This window comes from Malaclemys terrapin, chromosome 6, assembly GCF_027887155.1.
Source record: "Malaclemys terrapin pileata isolate rMalTer1 chromosome 6, rMalTer1.hap1, whole genome shotgun sequence".
In the NCBI taxonomy this organism is placed as follows: domain Eukaryota; kingdom Metazoa; phylum Chordata; order Testudines; family Emydidae; genus Malaclemys; species Malaclemys terrapin.
This window is the reverse complement of record NC_071510.1, coordinates 59,032,498-59,055,973: the sequence shown is the minus strand read 5'-3', so window position 1 is coordinate 59,055,973 and position 23,476 is coordinate 59,032,498. Positions and strand designations below refer to the sequence as shown.

General features: G+C 38.0%; 1 protein-coding gene across 3 annotated transcripts in view; it reads left to right on the top strand.

The window, feature by feature from the left end:
* The window catches only part of PRR16 (proline rich 16), a 236,337-nt gene that overhangs the window by 198,867 nt on the left and 13,994 nt on the right, over positions 1 to 23,476 (top strand). The gene's annotated exons all lie outside the window — the stretch shown is intronic.

Here is a 23,476-nt window from a genome sequence, read left to right as displayed (position 1 = left end):
ATGATTCAGTAGGACCAAGAAAAGTAACTAGTTGTGAAAGATCATCTGCAACATAATATAGCTTTGTGTTTGGAAACGCTAAGCCATCTTTTGTTTTATGAGTTTCTAATCTTTCTGTTTTAACTCTTGGCCTTGTCTCTTCCCATAGAAAGGTTTTGATCATGTGCTGAATTACTTTATAGCAATTGAGAAGAAATTTAAGTGGTGTCATACTAAATCAGTAATTGAGCTGTTATCATTTTGGATTCAACCCACACAGTGAAAGCATTAGTTTATTCCAGTTCATGAAGTAGACTTGCAGTGATTGGATTACTGTGTTGTTTGTCTCTTAGCGTATTTTAAAGACCCCCGTTTAACTATTTCATGTCCATTGGCAAATGATGTTTCATTCAGATAAGAAGTTATTAGGTCACAAATGGGACAAGGGGAAATGTCTCATTTCTTAGTATGTGTGTTACTTTGTTTTTAATAATCTCTCATTCATAGGTGGTAAATTCTGGGGGAAAGTAAGGGATAGAGCAGTGCTTAATTTGTGCCAGGGTTTGCTGGGGCTTAGCCCTGGCACCTCTAGGCTTGGCAGTTCATAGCCCTCTGGGCTTGCTGCATTATTCATGATTGCAAAAAAATTGCTTGAGCCCCTGCACAGAATTGCTTGAGTCCCAACACCTCTTTCATTACAAGTTAAGCATTGAGTAGAGGAAGCAAGGAGACTGACTGGCAAGTGTTGCAGTTAGTTGATGGGCTGTGTTCACCTATTACAGGTGGCAGAATTATCATTGGTGCTATTATGCATATTGAGAAGTGTGTGTTTATGTAAAATCTTTTGAAGTTCATTTAAAATCTGCCAGCTTTGTTCAGTTGCTTTCATGCTATCTTTACTAGTGAAAAGAATGAAGAAAGGGTTGAGCTGAGATACTTGTGAAAAGCACTGTACCAACAGAGGCCAGATTTAAGATGCACTGAGTTAGGTACTATATCACTGCCTGAATTCCAGAGTATTCATAGCTTTCAGAAGACTTAGTACATACCTTTGAACCAAAGAATTAAATGTTCCTTTTTTTGTAGCTTGCCATCCTTCACGCTGACAGGACCATAGTATTCCATGCTTCTTTACTGTAACTCAGGTGCCTTCTTTTGTTGATTGTTTGGCAACCTCTAATTGAAATAGGTCTGGGAGGAATATATCTAACAGTTGTAAAATACTGTCTGTTAAATGCAATCTTATTTCACCATTGGAGTCTCTGGAATCCTTAGTGGGTTTATGTAAAGCATTATATTTTCATAAATCTCCGGTGACTTGGATCTGGGGTTAATATCCATTCAGCTAAGAGCTAGTGACTTGTGACATGGTAGCACTATTAATTATCTTTAATTGCAAACAGGGGAGTTCCCTGATTCATAGGACAGAACATTTTTACAAGCAGAGTCATATTGAAATGTGCAAAGACACCAAATGATACCGACTGTCAAAAGTGTAGTCATTTTGGTAAGTATAAACCAACTTCAATCCTGTAGGGAAGGTCAAATTTTTTTTAAAAAGCTGTTGGTAACAAAATAACTGATCACATAAATGGAAATAATTAAAGGTCAAACAAATAAGAAAACATAAATCTTCCATTACTGCTATATTGAAGGTCACTAATAACAGCACACTTACCAAGGACTGGGTTTAGATCAATATGTATTCTTATCAATAGCACACAAATGCTTTTCATTTGATCCATAAACTCTTACTTGTAGATTAGGTGTCAGCACTTTGGCTGCCACTTGCGGATGCTCACTTTAAAAAATATCAGGCAATTAAAGCACAAGGGGATATGTCCAAATATACACTTTGATTAATGGAGTGTTTCAAGGTCATTAGTAGATCCTTCGATATTCAATTTATTTGTAAAATTAGAGAGATTATGCAAATTTGTCAAGTATCAGTGGGCAGCCCTGTTAGTCTGTATCCACAAAAACAACAAGGAATCCGGTTGCACCTTAAAGACTAACAGATTTATTTGGGCATAAGCTTTCATGGGTAAAAAGAGGTTTTAAAATGCATTGTTGTAATTATAAACTGTGTGTGGATTTATTCAGCAATAGTTTATGGAGAATAAACAGCAGACTAAAAAGATACATGGAGCTACAGTAGCTTGTGGGATTACTTGTGGGAAGTTTTTAAGTTTATTTAAGATTCTATAACAAAAGTAGGTTTTAGGACTGAAGTCACGTTAAATAAACTGAGGGTTTTGTTGGACATTTGGAGGGTTGACTAGCCACATGGTTAAAGATGCTAATGCTAATTATGATGACTTGCAGATTATTTGAATGTAGATGTTCTGTAAATAAATAGATAAATGCATTAGTTAACAAGTTCAGGCCCTCTACTTGATTTAATACAGTAGGTATAAACTGCATAAACTGTAGTACATAGATATTACCGGTAGGAGAGCAGTAGAGGGGATTAGTGGTCTGTACACGCAGATTTCTTCAACGACACACTGTAACCTTCATAAACTTCTTGGATGACTTTCCTATGTTAGGATGTGAAAATACATAATAAATCTCCATTCCTCCATGGTAATTAATGTTGAGTAGTCTGACTCCTAGGCAGACTGTATTGTTACAGCTAACAAACTTGCACTTCATATTCAAGAGTGGGATCTCTACACTTGTCCCAGAGTTTAAAAACACATCTAGAAATAGGTTTTTAGGGTTTTATTTTTATTCATATATGTGAATAATATAACACACAGTCTACCAGTCTAATTTTATACAACACACAAAAAGTACTCCCAGCTGTTTATTTAAACTGCAACAGACATGTGGGTTGCTTTGTACTCACTGATTGGTTATATTTCTCAAACCTGTCTTCCAATCCAGCTATTCGAATTAATGTTTCCCCAGATTATATCCAGTGGTAGTGTTATCAGAACTATCGAGGGCTCAGAGATGAGTGGCAAGAGTAGTTGGGGCATAGGAATACTCATCTGAAAAGAATAGGAATTTGTATTTTAGAGAGGGGACAAAGGAAAAGAGGTCATGATAAAAATATACATAATTTAATGGCATAGAGAAGATACTACTGCAGCTTCTAGTCACCATGTCTCATAACACAAGAACAAAGGGACAGTCAATGAAAATGAAAGTTGGTAAATTTAGAACTAATAAAAGTACATTTCCACAATATATTATTGAGACAAAGAGTAGGGCAGAATTCAAAGAAGAGTTGGACTTTTGTATAGCTAAGGAAGTCCAGAGTTATCCTAGTATATATTCAAACTAAATTAGCAAAAGATTTGGAAGGGATGTAAGCCCTTGTGCTTTAAGTAATAAGCCAACCTTTAGCTGTTGCTGGTTATTAGCATAGTGTAAGGTTACTGGCAACTTTCTCTGAAGTATATGGTACTAGCTGCTGTTGGAGATAGAATATTGGACTAGATGGATGGCTAATCTGATCCAATATGGCAATTCCAAAGATCCTAAATCCTATTAGGTGTAATCTTCAACTTCACCAAATTAATGGGCTTCCACAGGTAAGCACACCCTGGCATGTAATCATCAGGTGGCAACACTGGATTGTTCAGCCTTTTTTTTTTTTTTTTTTTACAGAATTATTTATCAGTTACAGAACATAACACTTTACATCTTCAATGTTCTGTTCAAACACTAACTAAATCATTTGCATTGCCTCTTTATTTCAAAGAAACAAATCTATTGAATAGAACTGTTTATCTTTTGAAAAAAATGTTACATAGGAGAATCCCTGATAAATGTATTATTCCAATGTCATAAAGAGACTTCCAAAAAACATTACAATTAAATTATATTACTTTGACTAATTTTTAAAAAAAAAAAAAACAATTCTTTCCCTTACCTGCCTTTCATGCACACAATAATTAACAATGTAAACTGAGATTAATATCAAATGAATACCACATTTAAAAAAATACCCAATAGCATCCCAAATGGGGTGGTTATTTGCTATTCCCAGATGACTTGCTTTATGCTTATTATATTTCCAACCTGTATTATCCATTTGTGATAAGTGGATGGAGTTCAGTGAACACTGTGCTCTCTTTTTGTGCCCACGTTTTTTTTAGCAGTTATCTGTGTGCCATTGAGACATCTAATCTAACCACCAGATATGTGGGTGCTATGAAATAGTTAAATGATTTAAAGCCATCAATTGTTTCTGCATTTATTTAGCAGGTGTGAAAAGAGATGTGTGAAGACCTGTTCAAAATCAAGGTTCTGTGCATCAGTTTATACTCAAAGGCTGTAATGTAATTTTTTTGCTACACCTTTTTATATTTCTGTTAATGTAAATCCATTTTTGTATGTAAACTTCAGACAAAAGTCCAGTCCTAAAGTTGATTTTGACAGATGTTTGAGTCTTGTAGGTTAAGGGATCATACACAGTGGACCAGAACATGGTACATTTGCTGCACATTAATACAGAATATTCGGAAAGTATCTCTGATGATTCAATATATTAATTTTATAAGTTATTATGTAGAGTAAACATAACCTATTTTTGTAATTAGGGCAGATAATACAAGCCATATTTTCCACAGCTTTCGTCCTTTAGGAAAATGACTCTACCTTCCTTTCTATTGTAGCATGATATTCTTGCATCCCATCCAAATGAACTGGTAATAGCTACCTCTACAGTTGAGTGAGACCAAGTTGGTATTGAGGCCACATGAGAGCCACCCACACTATTGAAATGGAATGACCATTTCCTCCCTCTGATGAGTGAGATTTAGGAGAAAAAGTACCTTTGGTGAGGAACTTACACTTTTAAACACAGAGTGAGGTATCAGTTTTAGGGCAGCACTTCAAAGCAATGATGAAATCAATATGAGTGTAGTGGGGTGGCCACCCCGCTCCTGCCTGGAGGGGTTAAAAACAGCCCTGGAAAGGCTGATTGGGGAAGCAGCCTCAGCTGGGGCCATGCCCCAATTAGGGCCCAGCTGGCCCTTATAAGAGGGCAGTGGGCCAGGAGCAGGAAGTCTCTCTCTGTCTCTAGATGGAGAAGGGCCTGGCTTCTGGGAAGCTGAACCAAGTACCTAAAGTGGAGCAGGGCTGGGGAAAGGCCAGCTGGGGATCTCCAGCCTAGAAAATCCCCAGGCTGCAGGCCTTGTTAAGGACCGAAAAGGTATAGGGGTTGCAACAGGGAAGCCCAAGGGTAGGCAGAGGCAACAGGTCCAAACCCTCCTTGCCAATGTTGAGTGGCAATTATACTGCAGTCGGTCCCAGTGAACAGGGGCTAGATGGTGACTGGCAGTAGCCAAAGACTGAAGCAAGGTGGGGGTTCCCCTGGGTGGGGAGACCCAGAGAGTGGGTGTACCGCTAGGGGGTGGCACCCAAGCACAAGGGGCACCGGGTCCGGGAGGGACACGTGGGAAAGCAGCAGTGAGTCACCGGCCTGAAGAGGGCACTCCAGGGCGGGAAACACTAATTCCCTGGACAACCAGCAGGAGGCGCTGCAGGGGTGAGTCCCGCGCCATTACAATGAACAATATAAATATAATTCTTCTTTGAGTGCTTGGCCGTAACCATTCCAATGTAGATGTGTGATCGTCCCAAGCAAAGACACCAGAAAGTTTTTTAAATCCTTCTGATTGTCCCTTCTTTGCAGCTGCTTGTGCAGTCATGCCTTTTTCCACCTCTGGAAATATGCTTTTATGTGTGACAGTTTTGTTCTAATGATCCTTTTGGGCATTGATCCAAATGTGTGTTGATCACTATGACTAAATATCATATAATATATCCAGATCCACTAAACAATGACTTCTCATATTAGGCCTTTCCTCCAAAGCAAAATCTCCATTGTATATATACAAAGTTCATTGTGCTACACATTTTGATGCCAGAATAAATCCTTCTAGTTATTGGGCCAGAATCTCAGCTGCACCCAAAGAGTGGGAAGCCAGTTATTGCTCCCTGATCCTCTGCCCGGCCCCAATACAGGTTAGAGCAGCCTGTAGGAGATCCATGGAACTGTCTGACAGCTTACAGTAGCTGGAGTATGCAGTACAGCAGTAACATTGCATACTAACCTTGACACCTCTGTGTTGCGAACTATAGGAAGGATTATATAAGCTGGCTCTCTTCTCACTATGAAGGGGGATGAAGCTACTCTGCAGTCTCTGTGTACCACCTTAGCTGCACATACGGAGCAGAATAGGGCAGAAGATCTGCCCCAGAACTGTCTCTAAGCAATCCCATCCACAGACTGTAACATTCTTTGCCTATAGCTGAAGGATCTAATTCCACCTTAGAACACATTTAAAAAAAAATACTTGCAATCTGACTGGCACAATTCAATGCTACCTGATCAGTACAAGTGTTCATAGAAGAGCAACGAAAATGATCAGCGGCTTGTAGAATTGTCTTATGAGTAAATCTACAGTCTTTCATTGGCAAAAAAGTGCCATTATAGGGTAACATTACATTTCATAGACATTAGCAATGCCTTATAAGGCAATAGAAATATTTCAGTATATACCAAAAGAAAGATAATGTCCCTTCATTCTTTCAATGTGTTGAATTTTTCAAATGATAACAACAGATCCCAATAAAATCAAAAACAAACTTTCTGGACCGTCTTCTGTGGGAAAGTAGATTTTAAGTTTTCTTTTAGATAGGAGTTTTGATTAGGCTTCCAAACAATTGAGTAACACATTTACACATGGAAGTCCTTCAACCAAATTAAAAGGTTTTTTGTTCAGTCACCTGCTTTTCCACAGGTTGCAACCAGGATCAGGCTTTCTCTTCATCTCTCTATAGATGAAGAAGCTCCCAGATGGGGAACAAGTAGTAACTTTGTCGATTAATAGGAATACTGCATATAATGTAAAACATATCACCAGACACATGAAATTTGCTGTTTTTATACTGGAGAGATTGGAATTGGGCAGAAATATTTTCTAATTTAAAATCTGCTTTTGTCTATCTCAACTTTTTACACTCAGGGTACAGCAATAATTCTCAATTTAAAGTCTGTTAGGCTTGTCTACAAGAGTGGCTCCAAAAGAGGACAAATAACTCAGAATGGGAGAGAAGAAAATATTTCAAGAGTTCAAAATATGTGGAAATCAGCCGCTTTATCCCCCGCCTATGCTTTTAAGAGTGCTTTTTAGGTGTAGTATGGGAGCGCACAAAGGCAGGCCAACATATTCCAGTCAAGGCCGCATCCTCATTTGCCTCCTATACTCCCATCCCTATCTAATTGACACCAATCACTCAGTCACCACTATATTTTGGGGGCTTTTCACTGTGCATGTGCAGTAAGTGGGGGAAAATAGTAAAAGGTATCAATTTGATTTATTTAATCGAAGTTTTTTGAAAGGACATGTCTGGCAAATGATCAATTTAATGTATTCCATGAAATCTCTGATCATGATGAATATAATATTTCTATATTTTTTTCGGCAAGATTAAAATATGTATAACCTCACTAAATAATGACTGAAGGGAGACATGATAGCCTATAAGTTACAGCTGGTCAAAAAAAGAGGAAAAATAGAAATGTATGGGATTTTTTTCTTTTGTTTTTTTGTTTCATTACAAAATTTTCATGACTTTTTTGGGGGGAGAGGAGGCAGCTTGATGAAAAAATTCATTCTGTTTTGTTTGGAAAAAGCTATTTTCTCCCCGTTTTTAACTTTCTGCTCACTTTATTCCCCTGGAAGAAATGGGGGATTTTTTTAAGTTAAAAAGTGGGAGGAAAAACACTCACCACCCTTTTTTATTCCTCTCTCCTGTATCCCAGAGGGCTTGCCTTTACTATATTCACTGCCTTGCCTTCATTATATTTAGCTGCTTTCATTATATTCAGCTCTAATGCAAGAAACCTACAGTATCCTGTAAAATATTAGCTGAAGCATAAACTAGCATAAGTGTGATTAAGTAGGCCATGGCCTTTGGCATAGATAAACAGTTACCTTTAGATTTTAGGAACTAAGAAGAGATTGCTTACTGGTAGGAGTTAGAATGTTAATGTAATTGCTACCGCTAGGAACATGGAAGTAATAACCACAAATCTGCTTAAGGAAGGGGTGACAGATATGATCATGAGCTGAAAATAATCTACTGAGGAGGACACATCAACATTAGTAGGATGAGGAAATACAAATAAGGAAAAGGGAAAAAAAACTATTGAATATGCATTAGATATAATGGTGTCAGCATAACATATAAACGTTGCATCCCAGTCTGTGGGAGTAGGAGAGAGAGAGAGATGTAGACCTTGAAAGGGGCCAGAATGACAGGCATTGGTGATGAGGAAGTAGGTGATGGTGATGAGTAAAATATGGCTAACATTTCAGATCGTCCTGCAAGGGATGGTGTTGAGTATTATGGCTGTGCAGATGTACTTTCTGTAGGCTGTCTTTCTAACTTACTGAGTTGTGGTGTTTGCCACTCTGCTTAAATGTATTAATAAACTATTTGAAAATATATAATAAGAGTTTCTATAGCATGATTGTTGCAATTGTACACATCGGGGTTCCCAATTATATAGTAATTTTAATAATACGAGGCCTGATCTTGGGACAAGAACCTGTCAACCCTCAATGTGATAACTGGGAATGCTTAAGTAGTCAATATAATTATTACATAATCTATAGCTCAGGCTACCCTCTTTTTTTTACATTGGGGGGGAAAAAGAGGGAAAGGAGTAAAAAAAAAAGTGAGAGAAAATGAGATTTCTCTTCTGAAAACAAAATTAAAATGTTCCGAATGTCTCATACTTTTTGATTATGAAAAATTATACTGATTTTTTTCAACTTTAATTTAAAAATGCCAAATTTTGAAGAAACTGAAATGCTTTGTGGAATATTTTGATTTTGTAGAAAAAACATTTTTCAACTCTTTTTGAACATATTTAAATATCAGAAGATGATATACTACATATATCAGAAGTGTGTAAATACCAGTGAGCAAGAGGAATTATTTAGTGTGATATATGAAGGTATAACTATAAGTAATGGGGTGGAAATAAAAAAGTGAAATGTAATAGGCTGTGAAATAGTCCCTCTAGGACAGTGGTGGAAGCTCAGTTGGTTAAAACTAGACAGAACAAAGCACTAGCAAATATCATGCAGGGAACAGTCCTGCATTGGCAGAGATGGAGTCTATGATTAGATAGGCCTTTTACCTCTGTAGCTTCTGAGAGTCTGTGATAACTCATCACATCACATCAACACTAACAGGAAATTGCTTTTGGAAAGAGGTAATCAATCTATATAGCACAGTGATTAACACAAGTAGAGATAATTAAAACTGAATTTCACTGTGGAGTATTTTTATATTCAGTAAGATCGCTGAAATGTGTCCAATACTTGTATAAATGAGAATGATTTCTGGATATAATGTAGACATGGGAATTTAGCTACAAAATTTCCCCAACCGTGATTTTGGATAGTTATATTTTCTGTCTCTGTAGGAAAGTTCACGTTAATGAATAAAGCTTACCTTAATTTTTAATGAATGATTTTGAATATGCTGTCAGAGTACTTCCCTGATGGAGAAGACACATAAGAGTAATGTATTGGCTTATTGCTTTGTAACTAAAAGAAATAAATGGCAACACTTTAAAATAATTCAGTAATTATTAATGCCCTAGGTATTTATTGTAATAGGATTAATTATTATGAATTATCTTAAACTAAAGTAGGTGACATAAGTACCTCCCTAGGATTCACCCTATAATTCAGCATTAATTAATGGGAGACTATTTTAAAATCCTGTCAAATAAAGACATTTCATCTATGGCTTTGTATTTTCCGTGGTGGCTCAGTTTGACCCAGAACAAATTGGTCCTGTAATGGGACTTTTTGTGTTACCTTTCTGCTTGCCCATTTTTAGTTGTTGTACAAAGGAGGATTTGACAACTGCAGTAAAATAAAACTGCTTCTTAGAGCTTTTACCCTAAGATTTATTAAGGAATTACCAAACCAAGGGGAAAGAACTTGTGTCTCAATTAAAACCTGTAAAGCAGAGGTCACATTTTAAGTACTGCTATTGCATTGTTATCAGCTACTGATGCTTTCTGCTAGCATTTAATCAACTTGCACCTCTTGAACCTTTCCTATTTAGGGAGCTATTCATTGGGATAACCCGGGGAGAAGAGGATGACATGATGAGACTGAGAATTAACGATGTGTAAATCCATACCATTAAAACCTGTTGTACACAAGATAATATATTTTCTCTTCTCTCTCTCATGGCTTTGGTACCCAAACAGTGTATTCAGTTAACTCTTTCTCTGCTGGTCATTAAATTTACCTGCTGCTTTGAGTCCTTAAAATCAGTAGTGTGTAAAGATGTACCTAACATACAGATGTACCTAGGCTGGTCCTAGGACCTGCAGGGCTCCAAGATGTGAGGGAAGGAAAAAATAATCTGGTGATGTGTGCTATCCCACTGGTCCCAATACCAGAGGGGGAGCTTGGGATGGATTCCTTTAAGCTTATGATTGGGCCCCCAGAACCCTTTCATACTGTGTTAAATAGCAAGTGCTGCAGAGCACAGGGGGATGTATGCTGTTCCTGTTTGGGATACCAGCAAACACTGCACTGGGGGTTATGCTCTGATGCCAGCAGGGTGACTCAGGGTCTCTCCATTCAGCCTCTACCACTATCTTTCCCCTTCAGTTCAGTTGTTTGATAATAGTAGGCCTAGAATTTGTGCCTCTGTGAAAAAAATGTCACAGTTATATTATGTTTTTAATGGGAGACTGAAAGAAGGCACAGGTTTAGGTTTACAGTTTATTACAGTTCAACACAGAGGTTCTGTATTAGTAGATGGCTGGGGAAACTTCACTTGAAATGGATGCCTGTTTTGTGCAAGAAAGCTTTTCAGAAGTGAGCTGGCAAGCTTGTCTCTGGCCATGACATGTTTTGCACGTTTGACATGATGCATGAAGATTTTGTTATATGGCAATGAGTTTTCACCCTGCGGCTGTGATAGGTATAGAGATTTATACACCTACAACCCCAAGAGCTTTCATGGTTGTTTTTAATTCCATTTTTTTGTTGCTTATTTATTTTCTTATTAAAAGCACAGTTTGACTTTAGGTCTATTTGGTTTTGTCTTGGTATCTCCTATTCATAGATAAACAAGTTACAAAGCCCAATTTAAAATCATTACTTTCAGCAATGCATGCCCATTAATGTTTTGCTTTTACTTCTGGAGACCTGCACATTTTGTAGGTCAATTATTTCTTTCTAAACAGAAAACACACAAATCTAATTATTATGATCAACTATCTAATTTGCCCCCACCCTCCACACCCCCAGTGCATTTAGTGTTTGAGTCCCAGCCTTCATTGTTCTAGTATACAGTTGTGGCTATGAAACATAATAGAAAATAAATAAAAGCAAGCCAGTCCAATTTTCTTTTTCACTTGAAATAATGTAATCTCGAGCCTTCTTTTGACAGTACGAGGAAGAGAAGGTATTTAAAAGAATAAAATGCTATAAATACATGAGAGCCAGATAGATACACAGGATGTTAAAAATTGTTTTGTGTTTTATGAAAGTTTTGTTTTACTAAGTCTTCAAACCAGCTTCCTGGAAAAATTCTGCCTGGTAGACAGTCTTTCCAGTTTTGTTGTTGTTTACAGTACAAGTTATAGTTTTATTTTAATTTAATTTTATATGAGCCAATGAAACCATCTGAAGTATTTAGCCCTCCAGAAACTCCCTACAGCAGGTTCCATACTCTATAAAAAGGACAGGGCACACACTGAACTTTAATCTAACATTTCTTAATCTTGGCTTGTCATTTAGACTGGCGTGGCCAACATGCAGTCCACTGCTGTAATAGATCCAATATATTCATTGCTGTCATCCTCTTGTATATAGAGATACAATCTCTAAGGGCTACATCCCTGAGTTAGGCATGAAGATGGTTACAATCTGTTCCATTGGTCCATTGTTTGCACTTACTCTCTGGAAATAGTTAACTATTAATGGAAAAGAGGGAGCACAGGAAAATGTCATGCTTATGATAAATCCAAGATGATTTCACCTTCTGTGGCTTGTTTTCCTCCTTTCTGCTAATAGGTAGGTAGCAGCCTATCACATGAAGGCTTTTTTGTGCCCTTTGATAGGCTCTTATTATTATTCCTTTGAGTTGTTTCTCCATCTTCCTACCTCTGCCAAAGGTGATGTACTGAAAGGCATCTACTGGAAGTTTGTTCTCCTATTTTCCATTTTGTTATTTGATTGCTTTTTTTCTTTCACATTTCTATGAAATGAAAGGAAAGTCAGGCAGAAAGGGTACCATTCACAGTATTCTATTGCATTCTGTAATAGCATCAGTCTACCCAATCATATGACACTGCTTCTATTATAGAGACAGTGCATTCTTGGACACATAAGAACAGCCATACTGGGACAGACCAATGATCCATCTAGCCTAGTATCCTGTCTTCCGACAGTGGCCAATGCCACATGCTTCAGAGGAAATGAACAGAACAGGTAATCATTGAGTGATTCATCCCCTATTATCCACTCCCAGCTTCTGCAGTAAGAGGCTAGGGACACCCAGTGCATGCGGTTGGATTCCTGACCATCTTGGCTAATAGCTGGTGATGGACCTATCCTCCATAAACTTATCTAATTCTTTTTTGAACCCTGTTATCATTTTGGCCTTCACAACATCCCCCAGCAACAAGTTCCACAGGTTGACTATGCATTGTGTGAAGAAGTACTTCCTTTTGTTTGTTTTAAACCTGATATCTATTAATTTCATTGGGTGACCTCTGGTTCCTGTGTTATGAGAAGGAGTAAATAACACATCCTTATTCACTTTCTCCACACCATTCATGATCTTATCATATCCCCCCTTAGTCATCTCTTTTCCAAGCTGAAAAAGTCCTAGTTTTTGTAATCTCTCCTCATATGGATGCTCTTTCAGACCCCTGATCATTTTTGTTGCCCTTCTCTGTACCTTTTCCAATTCCAATATATCTTTTTTTGAAATGGGGTGACCAGAACTGCAGATAGTATTCAAGGTGTAGTCATACCATGGATTTCTATAGTGGCAGTATATATATTTTTTGTCTCATTATCGATCCTTTTCCTAATGGTTCCTAAAACTCTCTTCGTTTTTTGACTGCTGCTGCTGCACATTGAGCAGATGTTTTCACAGAACTATCCACAATGGCTCCAAGATCTCTTTCTTGAGTGATAACAGCAAATAAAGATCCCATCATTTTGTAGGTGTAGTGGGGATTATGTTTTCCATGTGCATTACTTTGCATTTATCAACATCTGACTCGTGGAAACTCCAGAGCATATAGGATATTTCCAATGCTTTCAAGAGAGTGCTGTCTGTGAGAGGTCATCCTCTAACACAATGGAATATCAGCAAACATAGATTCTTGATGAGCATCTGGAAAATATGAAAGAGGACCTGTTGGGAGTGAGTAGAATAGAAGACAGGGTGCCAAGAAGTGAAAAAAAGAAGTCAGAGACCTGAAAATCTTTGGATAAACATCTAAAAGTTCTGTGGTTTAACTAACCTTATAGACTTTCTAAGGTTTGACTAGCTCTGTTTAGCATGCTCCAGTATTCACTGCTTCTAATCATTTGGGGCTAGTACTGCAAGAGCAAACCATTTCTGAATGTACAGATACATAACATAAAATACATAAAGCCTAATACAGGACAAGTGTCCTTGCTATTAACCATCATAACAGATCAATGTAGCAGGTAGGTAGCCCCATCCCTCATATTATCTACAGGGTGAAGCAATATAATTTTGTAATCTTCTTTTAAAATAATCATTTACCAATAGTTGAGGCCATCTGCCCGTACATAAAAGGAAGTGTGTGAAGAGAAGTTTGAAATTGCAAGGGTACCATCTGCATCTTATTTTGGAGAGCTGCAAACAGACTTAATTTGAACTCTGGTTTGGGAAACAACTAAAGAACGGACCTTATCTGTTTCAGTGTGCACACGGTAGGTTTACCAGTTCAAACCTAATTCCATTCCAAATAGTCCAGAGCATTCAATATGTACAGCTATTCTGATTTGGATCTGGCCTTTTCAGCAGACCTTCTTATATTGCTGACTACCAGAATTGTTTAAATAAATAGAGCTGTATTTTTTCAACCCTGAATCAGACCATGACTTTTCAACCCCTTTGGCAACCAAATACTTGTAGCATTCCAGGCTCAGTATTCCGTGATGGTTTTCTGACAAGACAAACACTGCTAGTTTACTGCATTCTAGGCCTGTGCTGAATATGCATACCAATGTACAGATTACTTTTGCCAGTAACCTTTTTTGGATTAAAATTAGAAACACAGTTAAACCAATATGTGTTTGACTGTTGAGTCTCTCTTGCTTTGGCCAGAATGTCCTTTTTGTCAAGTGAATCATTTCATAGCCAGATAAACATGGACCCTTGTTTTTAAGCAAGCCTGATCATTCATTTTGGAGTCATTGAACTAGTCTGCCCTGGCAAAGATTGCAGAAATTGCAAATGTTGATGATTAATTTGGGGAAAAATCAAGTTCACATTAATTGATGTCCTCCTAATATAATGAAAAGAATTGCAGATTTGGTAGTTGGATAGTCCATTCCACTTGCCTCGTGGGCCAAGGACTGCTCTTCTTCCTGTCTTTAGAGCAGATTTTGAGACCCACCTTATGTTGAGTATTGCCTTACTCTTTGACTGGTCCCTATTCTACTCCACATGATTAAGGGGAACAGAATCTAACCCTTAATGATTAAACTGGGGTATGCCTGTTTGAAAAGCTTTTGTGCACCACCACCTCATTCAGCTACATACTCTCTGTCTATCATTGGCAACTGTACTGCTCTAAACCTCAGTCTCATGCAATCTAGCACATTCTGGAATGACAAGAGTCAAAGCTCCACTGAGTGGTGTGTAGATCTGGAACCGCAGATCCAGCACAGAGGCTGGTTGTAGGGGGCAGAGGTGTAAGGAGGTTGGCCAGTACAGCCAAGGTCTTAATCTGAATCACTGACACCCTGAATCACTGGTACGTTTGCCCCAAAAGTTTAGGAATCTCTATGCTAGTATATTAATCTTTTTTGATCTACAACAATTATTTCCTTATTTTTAAAAGTAAGGAAATGCTAATAAGGAGAATATGCATATAGGTTGATTTATTTTTCAATAAGTCAGAGCCATTTACCAGTGAAAAACTATGTCAGTTCAAACAGTTTTGTACATTCTCTGAAAAGCTAAGCCCCTACCACAGAGAGATCTGTAATCCTTTTTCAACCGAATTAATTTATGTCAAGTCTGGCTGAGCTACTTTGTTAATGTAGTTGCAGAGCCTAAAAAACAATTCTAGGATGCCAAGTAATTTTCTGCTGATCAGCTATGGAGTTTTTTTTTCCCACCATTCAAACTTCAGAATGTATTCAGTTAGGTTTCCAGTAAAACTTGTCCTGTTTTTAGTTCAGATTGTTTCTACTGCCATTCATTCTTTGGGAGCTCCAGATTGTAGGCTATTCAGAAAAATAAATTCCATCTGCCTGAGGAATGCATACGATATTTCTGAGATGAATTGGGTAAATTTTGGTAAACTAGAATGGCAGGGGAGTCAAAATCAGGCTTCCAGACACAATTAGAGTTATTCATAGTGTATAGTGTATTCATCCAATTTCATATTTAATATTACTTATATGTTCAGTTTGCAACTGCCTTTCCTGGTCATAAGCACTGACAATGCGCAAGAGAGGAAGCAGTTATTACTGTACTTGGAAATTTGGTTCGTTTATCAATAGAACGTCAATCACAGTCAACCAAATTTATTAACCCATGGGTTTTAATCAAAATTATTCAGCACAAATACAGAAAGATAGGAATTACATATTTTACCACTCCATCGATCTGGGGTACAACCAACAGCATGGATTGTTCCAGAAATATAATTCACTGCTGAGTAGTGTGTATATATAGGCACAACCTCCCCAAAATCGGTTTGATTCATTCTTACCCTAATATTTCCATTCTCATGCAGTTTGCACTTGATGTACAAGGTTGTCGGAAATTTATACCTGTTTCTAGCAACAGTTATTTCAGTTGCTTATTATTTTCACAAAACTTAGCAAAACACTATGTTTATCTCTGTGTGCACCAAGAACAAAATCTTTCACACAGTTTTTAATATATTTCTGTATAGAGGATGCTGGAGAAATGGTTTGCTTTAGTATAAGTATGGATTCTCTTAAAAATACATACTGGCTAAATAATTTTGGTAACAGTGTAGCAGGAAAGGATCTGACCTGTCCAAAAATTACATTTAAGCCTAACGGACATTACCATAATCCCCACAAACTGGTACCTCTGATGCTCAGCTGTCTTTTTTGGATAAAGTGACTGGGCAATGAAGATGATTTACTACTTTTGCTTGAAACAAAGTTAATTAGTCACAAAAATGAATTTGGACCCAAAATTCATTTTCCATGACTATTCCTATGAACAAAGTTTTGGGTACATGAATAGAAAAGTGGTATAAATACACTATACCAGAACTTAGTTTCTGATTTACCTAAATGTTCAATCACAAATTTCCCCACTAGTCACACTGCAAACTCTTGGCAATAGACATACAGTGAGTATATAGTTTTCAGTAAGAATCTATAGGTACAGATGAAAATAAGAAATACCTACCTACCTGTTATGGGGTTACTTTCATGACAAAAAGAACAGGGCTTACTGCCTATATCAGTGAGAGCACAGATTTATTTGTGACATACTCCTCTCTATGATTGCTGCTAGTAGCTGTTTATTTTATGATAGTTGGCTGCAGATGTGCAATTTACAATAAAGGGTAGGCTGCTTGATTAAAAAGCGAGATAAGGAAGTACATGTATTCCCAGAAATCACATACTGATCATTGTGAATGGTAGGGGCCAATGAGTATGGAGACAATAATTATTATTTTGGCCAAGTGGTTGCAACTTTATTGAACCTTAAGATAGCTTCTAAATGCAACCGGTCCTGGAAGCAGTGAAAAAGGGGGACAGGGATTAAGGCTCCAGGCACCCTAGGCTATAAACAGCTTTCCCATCTTTTCATGTTCAGTTCAATAGCATACTAAAATTTCCTGGGGGACAGTCCCACACAGAGGTGCCACATCAGACAACTCCTAAGCCTTGTAAACATGCCCAGATTTCTTTGTGAATCTAACCCCTTTTTCTGATGCTGGGCTGATGTCAAATTTGCAGTGGTTCAAAGAGGTTTATCTTCACCCACTGCTGTTCTTCTGTAGGTGAATCCTCATCAATCCACCAATTCCAGCATTTGAAAGAAGCAATAGGAGTTAACTCATGGTGGCCTCTACCAAGGAGGACTGCCATTGGCCAGCAGCTACTGTGGCATGGTCAAGAGTGTGGGGCTGTCCCTTGCCTTCATCCAACAATATGGGCCATCTGTGAATATATATATGTGTGTGTGTATATATATATATATATATATATATATATGTAATATTTATATATATGTTATTTATATGTGTTATTTATACTCCTAGACAAAAACAAAATATATAAAGTTTCAGTTTTTTATATATATATATATATATATACACACACACACACTTGATTATTCACCTTTTTCTTTAATAAATACTGATGCTAGAAAAACAGAACTATTGCTCTTTAGTGAGCAATCTCAGAAGTACCATCAAAAGGTATTCTGGCCTTCTAAACTGTTTGCTGACCCATGTGGCAGGGGAAAAAAAATAATCTTTTGGAGAAGTGAACTCTTCTTATCAATGCTTGAGACCATATGTTTCAAAGCCACAAAAAGGGCATAAGATTGTGTCTCCATCAATTAATGATTCAAGGGTTGCTTCTTCCTCATACAGGCATTAATGCAACTTCACTGGAGAAACAGCAAGGTTGGAATGGGATACTCATGTTTTGGGGTCAAAGAGATTTCATTTGAAGAAAGCAAAAATATCCAGATGTTTCCAAAGTACTGTCCTCCAACATCGCTGTTATGCCAACATAGTTAGCCAAGACCTGCATTTTCGTGATATTCTTAGAGCAAGTAAATACAGTGCAGGTCATAGATATCCAATATTTTAAAAAAGCAGGTGAGAGAAAGAGATGGTTCAGATGGTGTTGGATCTGAACACCCCTAAACTTTGGGAGAGAGAGGCTTCAAAATCCAAACCAAACCAAACCAAATCTGAATTTTATAAACAATCTGTATCTTCACAGTGGAGCACACCAAGCCCCCAACATGGAATATAACTTAATATTGGGATGTAAAAATTTGGATGCAGATCAGGTTTTTGCAGCATGAACCCATCTCCAGTAAAAAATATAACACAGAGTATCAGAATATAATGGAACAACAATAATAGTAATAAAACCCTTTATGTCCAAATGGCCCCAAACTAGAGAGACTGCATCTTCTAGGCAGGCTGAGAAGAGCTAAGCACAAATCTAGAGCAAGACATGAAAGGCAGCTCTAAGTCTCTTTCCCTGGCCTTCATCCTGAGACTGCCAAATGCTGGCTTGGTCTCTGTTGCAAGTTAGAAGGCTCTTCTATCTTGCAGCAGCTACCAAAGGCACCTATGTTGCTGCTCCAGCAGCCAAGGATCAGCTGAGCATAAAGGAGACCTGGACGTGACCCCTTTTTGTCATCCTTACTCCCTGTGTCAGCACCTGAAAGGAGCATCTGGTGTAAAGCCATTCCACTGGCTCTCCAGCACCTGAGGATTTCTCTCAGCAGGGACAGCACCCTTCAGTGGCCAAATCCACTAGCATTTTTGCACAACTAAAGTGATATAAAGCAGCCAGAGCACTCTGTAGACTCAGGGCAATTATTTTTATGGGAAAATGTTTAAGTGAGCATATGGCTTTGCTATCTGTCTCTTTTATTCAGTGCTGCAATATTGCTTCATTACTTATACAGTGCAAAAAGTCATTGTTATTTTACCTTCCTGTCACATTAGCATGTTTTGGGGGAAGAGTTTAATGCAAAAGTAGTGTTACTCCAGGAATCTCCGTATCAGTTCTGGCAGTCAAATTCATATTTAATCCTCAGTGGCAAAATATTTGTAGCAGAGGATAAAGGAAGAAGTTGAATCCTGTAAAACATTTGTTAACAAACAAAATGCTGTCAGTTGGAAACATAAATGATTTCATCCCTCGATAGGGAAATCTGTAAACAGGGTGAGCCAAAGAATTTTACATATATCTTCTGATGTTTTGCTAAGTTTTATTGGCTTGAAAGATGGTTTGGAAGGTGGGTGTGGTCCTACAAGGCAGTTCAATTGCTTGAAGCATGGCAGAGAGATATGAAATAGATGAAAGATCAGTAAATGTCAAAATGAGCAGAAATAATGGTAGCTACATTATTTCATACATGGCTCCTTTCATCCATACACATCTTTTAAAAATAGGCAACTGGGGGGCTGCCAGTTCAGTGCTCCACCATCCAGCCTGGCTCCAGGCTGAACAAGAAAAGGTTTCACTTGTCAGCTAGAAGTTGTACTCTGGTAAGAACTGTTTCCAAACAATTTGTGTCATTTTAAGGATCTAAGTATAAAATAACTTTAATAGCAGATGCATGCATTCCCAATTAATTTATTCATTGTACTCTGTTGCATGTCTTGGGAGGAGCATCCTCTCTTCAGAGAATAGGTTAGCACCAGATAAGACCTGGTCTACACTGGGGGGAGGGGGGGGAGATCGATCTAAGTTACGCAACTTCAGCTATGTGAATAACATAGCTGAAGTCGACGTACTTAGATTTACTTCACTACGGTGAGTCGACTGCTGCTGCTCCCCCGTCGACTCTGCCTGCACCTCTTACCAAGCTGGAGTACAGGAGTCGACGGGAGAGTGCTCGGGGATCAATTTAAATTGATCCCCGCTGGATCGATCGCTGCCCGCCGATCTGGCCGGTAGTGAAGATGTACCCCGAGATGTGCCTGTGAAAGGAAATTCTGGTTTTCTATGGCATGTAATGTTATGATATGGGTGAAAACATGTTATGGGTTGAGTTAAAACTCCATTGAGATTAATATGTGTGAACTCACCCTTCAGTTAACATAACCATAAGCATAAGTGCACCACCTAAGACAAAAGGAGTACGTAAACCTGCCCAAAAGCTTTTGGCTGAGTATTGTTTTTGGTAGGTGTGTGGGGAAAGACTGAGGCCTGATCTACACCTAAAACTTGGGTCAACCTAGCTATGTTGCTCAGGGCTGTGAAAAATTTTGCTCCCTGAGCACCATAGTTAGGTTGACCTAACCTCCACTGTAGTTGCGGCTAGGTCAATGGAAACATTACTCCATTGATCTGGCTACCATCTCTCAGGGAGGTGGATTGCCTACATTAATGGAATACCCCCTTCCATCGATGTAGGAAGCTGCGGGGCTATAGCTGTGCTGATGTAGCAGCTGTATTGTAGACATAATCAGAGAGAAAGTGAGACTGAAGGAGCAGCTCGAAGCATGGTGACTGACCCTGGAAGAAACCTGGGAAGAGGTTGTTGGGTCATGTGTGCAGGCTGAAAAAAGTGTTCTCATAACAGTACATTCCACAGATAACCAGAATTTCCTTTCACAGGCACACCTCAGAGCCACAGGCAACCTTATCTGTTGCTAACCAATTCTCTTCAGAGAGGATGCTTCTCCCGAGACATGCAACAAAGTACATTGGTGCTGTGAGGAAAAAAAGCTGTTTTTTACTATTTGATTCCTTCTGTGATAAGAGAGACAGAACTTGGTATGTTCTTTGTAAATAAACATAACTGCATCAAATAAATACCAATCACCAATTTCTACTCCCAACTGGCATATCCATAGGGCCCTGAACTTGACCAGCTGCTTCGGTCAAAAGGGGGCAACAGTACCAGTGAATGTGTGTTCTGATGTTTAGTAAGTTTGTCAGGCTCTCTGGAGTGGCTCATGAACGTGAGTGTCAGCTTCAGGGCAGACTGTTACAGACGAGGGCACAAACCCCAAATTGGTTGTGTTCTATAATTAGATTTTGCCAACCGGGTATCAAGTGTGAACTCCACAAACACTGTAATAGCATTAACATGGAGTTACAGATAGTCCCCTTGGGCACGCCGGGCTATCTTGCCACCCAGGCAAGATTGCCTTTGTGATAGATGGTCCCTTATACCAAAAATCACATCAATATTCAGGTTACTCCCAGTCCCAAAGGACCCGTCACTTATCCCAGGTCAATTGTACCTGAGATCTCTCACCAAAGACAACACTTGTAGCCAAACCTGTAATAAACTAACTAAAGATTTATTAACTAGGAAAAAGAAATGAGAGTTATTTATAAGGTTAAAATAGGTAAACATACACTCACAAATGAGTTACAGTCTTAAGTAGTAGGTAATAGAAGCTGCTGTAATATGCAAGTTCTTTATGTCTTCTAGGACTATCTCAAGCTAGAAGCTTGGGGATCCCTTCCTTAAGCTTAGAAATATTGCCCTCTTCAAATTCCAAGCAGCACAGTGATACAGTTGTTTCTGGTCAGGGATTTTTATTCCCTTACCCCAGAGTTCAAACTGTGATGGGACAAGGGTTTGTGCATGTCTCCTCTTAATGAATGTGCCCACTGGTGTTCCACAATGGTTCATCTATAGGCATTCTTTAGTTGGGGTGGAGATGACCCCTCTTGTGATAAACTAGTATTTCACACTTAGTAATGCATTTCTCCAGACTGAGGGGGTTTCCAGTTACAAAGCAAACACTTAAATACTACCTTATAGAATGGGATACAGATATTGTAAGTGAGATTAATGCATGCACTAACTCACAAGCATTTCATAAAGTCAAACACTAAATACATCTCTATAAATCTAATGCCCATTTTAACAATACTAACACAGAGATGAGCCGGACTGGTTCCCAGCTACGCATTCGTCAGTGTTCAGTGAGGCCTAGGGGCCTTGGCCTGAGCTGACACCTGCTCTGCAACTATCACAAAGTTCTATTTTGATTTTCTCATGAAGGCAATTAAACTCATGAATACTTCAGAATGTATTGAAACAGACACTTTATTTGAATTTAGCCATCATAAAATCCCCTTATTCTATGTAACAAAAAAAAAAATCATCACCTCTTGAATCTATGTAATATAGTTCTTTTTGCAGGTTCCTCTTGCATTTGTAACCAGCCCTGGGTGGTATCTGTAAATATTGTATATCTTAAATATGTATAAATTCCAATGTATTGGTATGAATTATCACATTTTGAATACAGCCTCATGATTGCTTATCCTGAAACCTGGTGTGGATAACTTTTTTGACTTCCACACTAACAAAATACACTCATATATTTCTAAATACACAAGCCTATATATTGTCCTCATGTCCCAAGGTGATACTGAAGTCAATATTGGTAAACTCAAACTGAAGTTAGTGGAAGTAGTACTGACACCAGCTTTGAATTTAGCCCTCCCATCTCTGGTATTTTTTTCCACTGGAATTTTTCAAAGAAAAATAGTTAATTTAAATGTTCACATTGGGAAATAAATAAATAAGGAAAAATTTAAAAAAAATTAAGGAAGTGTAGAAAAACCTTTTTCTCCCCATTTTTGCCAGCTGGAAAACAGTATCAAAGTATGAAAGGTATGACTTACACACAGATACACACTTTCTCACTTTTTTTGAGTATCTTCCAAATGGTAACAAAAAAATCATTGCTATGTTATGTCTCATTTAAAAAGAGAGAATATTTAAAAAAGTAATAAAAATTAAAATTTAATAATTCAAGTGTTACTTTCTTCCACTCTAACTTTTCCCTACTTTTCTAAGAAAAGAAAGTAAAAGAAAAAAATATAACATTTGGGGCCAATTTACCCTGAACTGTTTTGCTTTGAATTTTTTTTTTACATGGAAAATTATATTGAAAATGAAATTTTTAATGAAAAAAATTAGTTTTGACATTATGCTGCTTTTAATGAAAAAAAGTTTTCTTTAATAATTTCATCCAGCTCTAGTTAGATACAAGTCTAGATACAAGGCAAAAAAGAGAGAGCACTGCAGCAGTCTTTAGCCATAAGATTGTCCTGTTTTTGAATCAACCACTTTTTCTGATAGAGAAGATGTATTTGAAACATTCCATAGTTTTTGATCATCTACATGTCAGCTATACGAAAGAGGCAGAGAAGGAACTGGTAAATCATCTCTCCTCATGAACCAAAAAAAGGTGACAAGACAATTCATTTCACTAAATAGTGTCCCATTGTGATGGACCTGGTATCCTTAGATAAGAAAAGCTGCATATAACATAATGCTTAGGAGAAGGTCATAAGAACTTTATTTTCAAATGCCTCCACCCTTCCTGTACTTTCGAGAAGGCTTTGTCTGGACCAGCAGGGGAAAGAGAACCCTCAGCCCCATTAAGGATTGCAAGTCCACTCCCCTCCTCGTGGGTTTGAGGAGGGGGCCTATGTGGCTGATTAGTTAGACAGAAGAGTGCAGCATAATCTTACTGGCTGCTAGACAC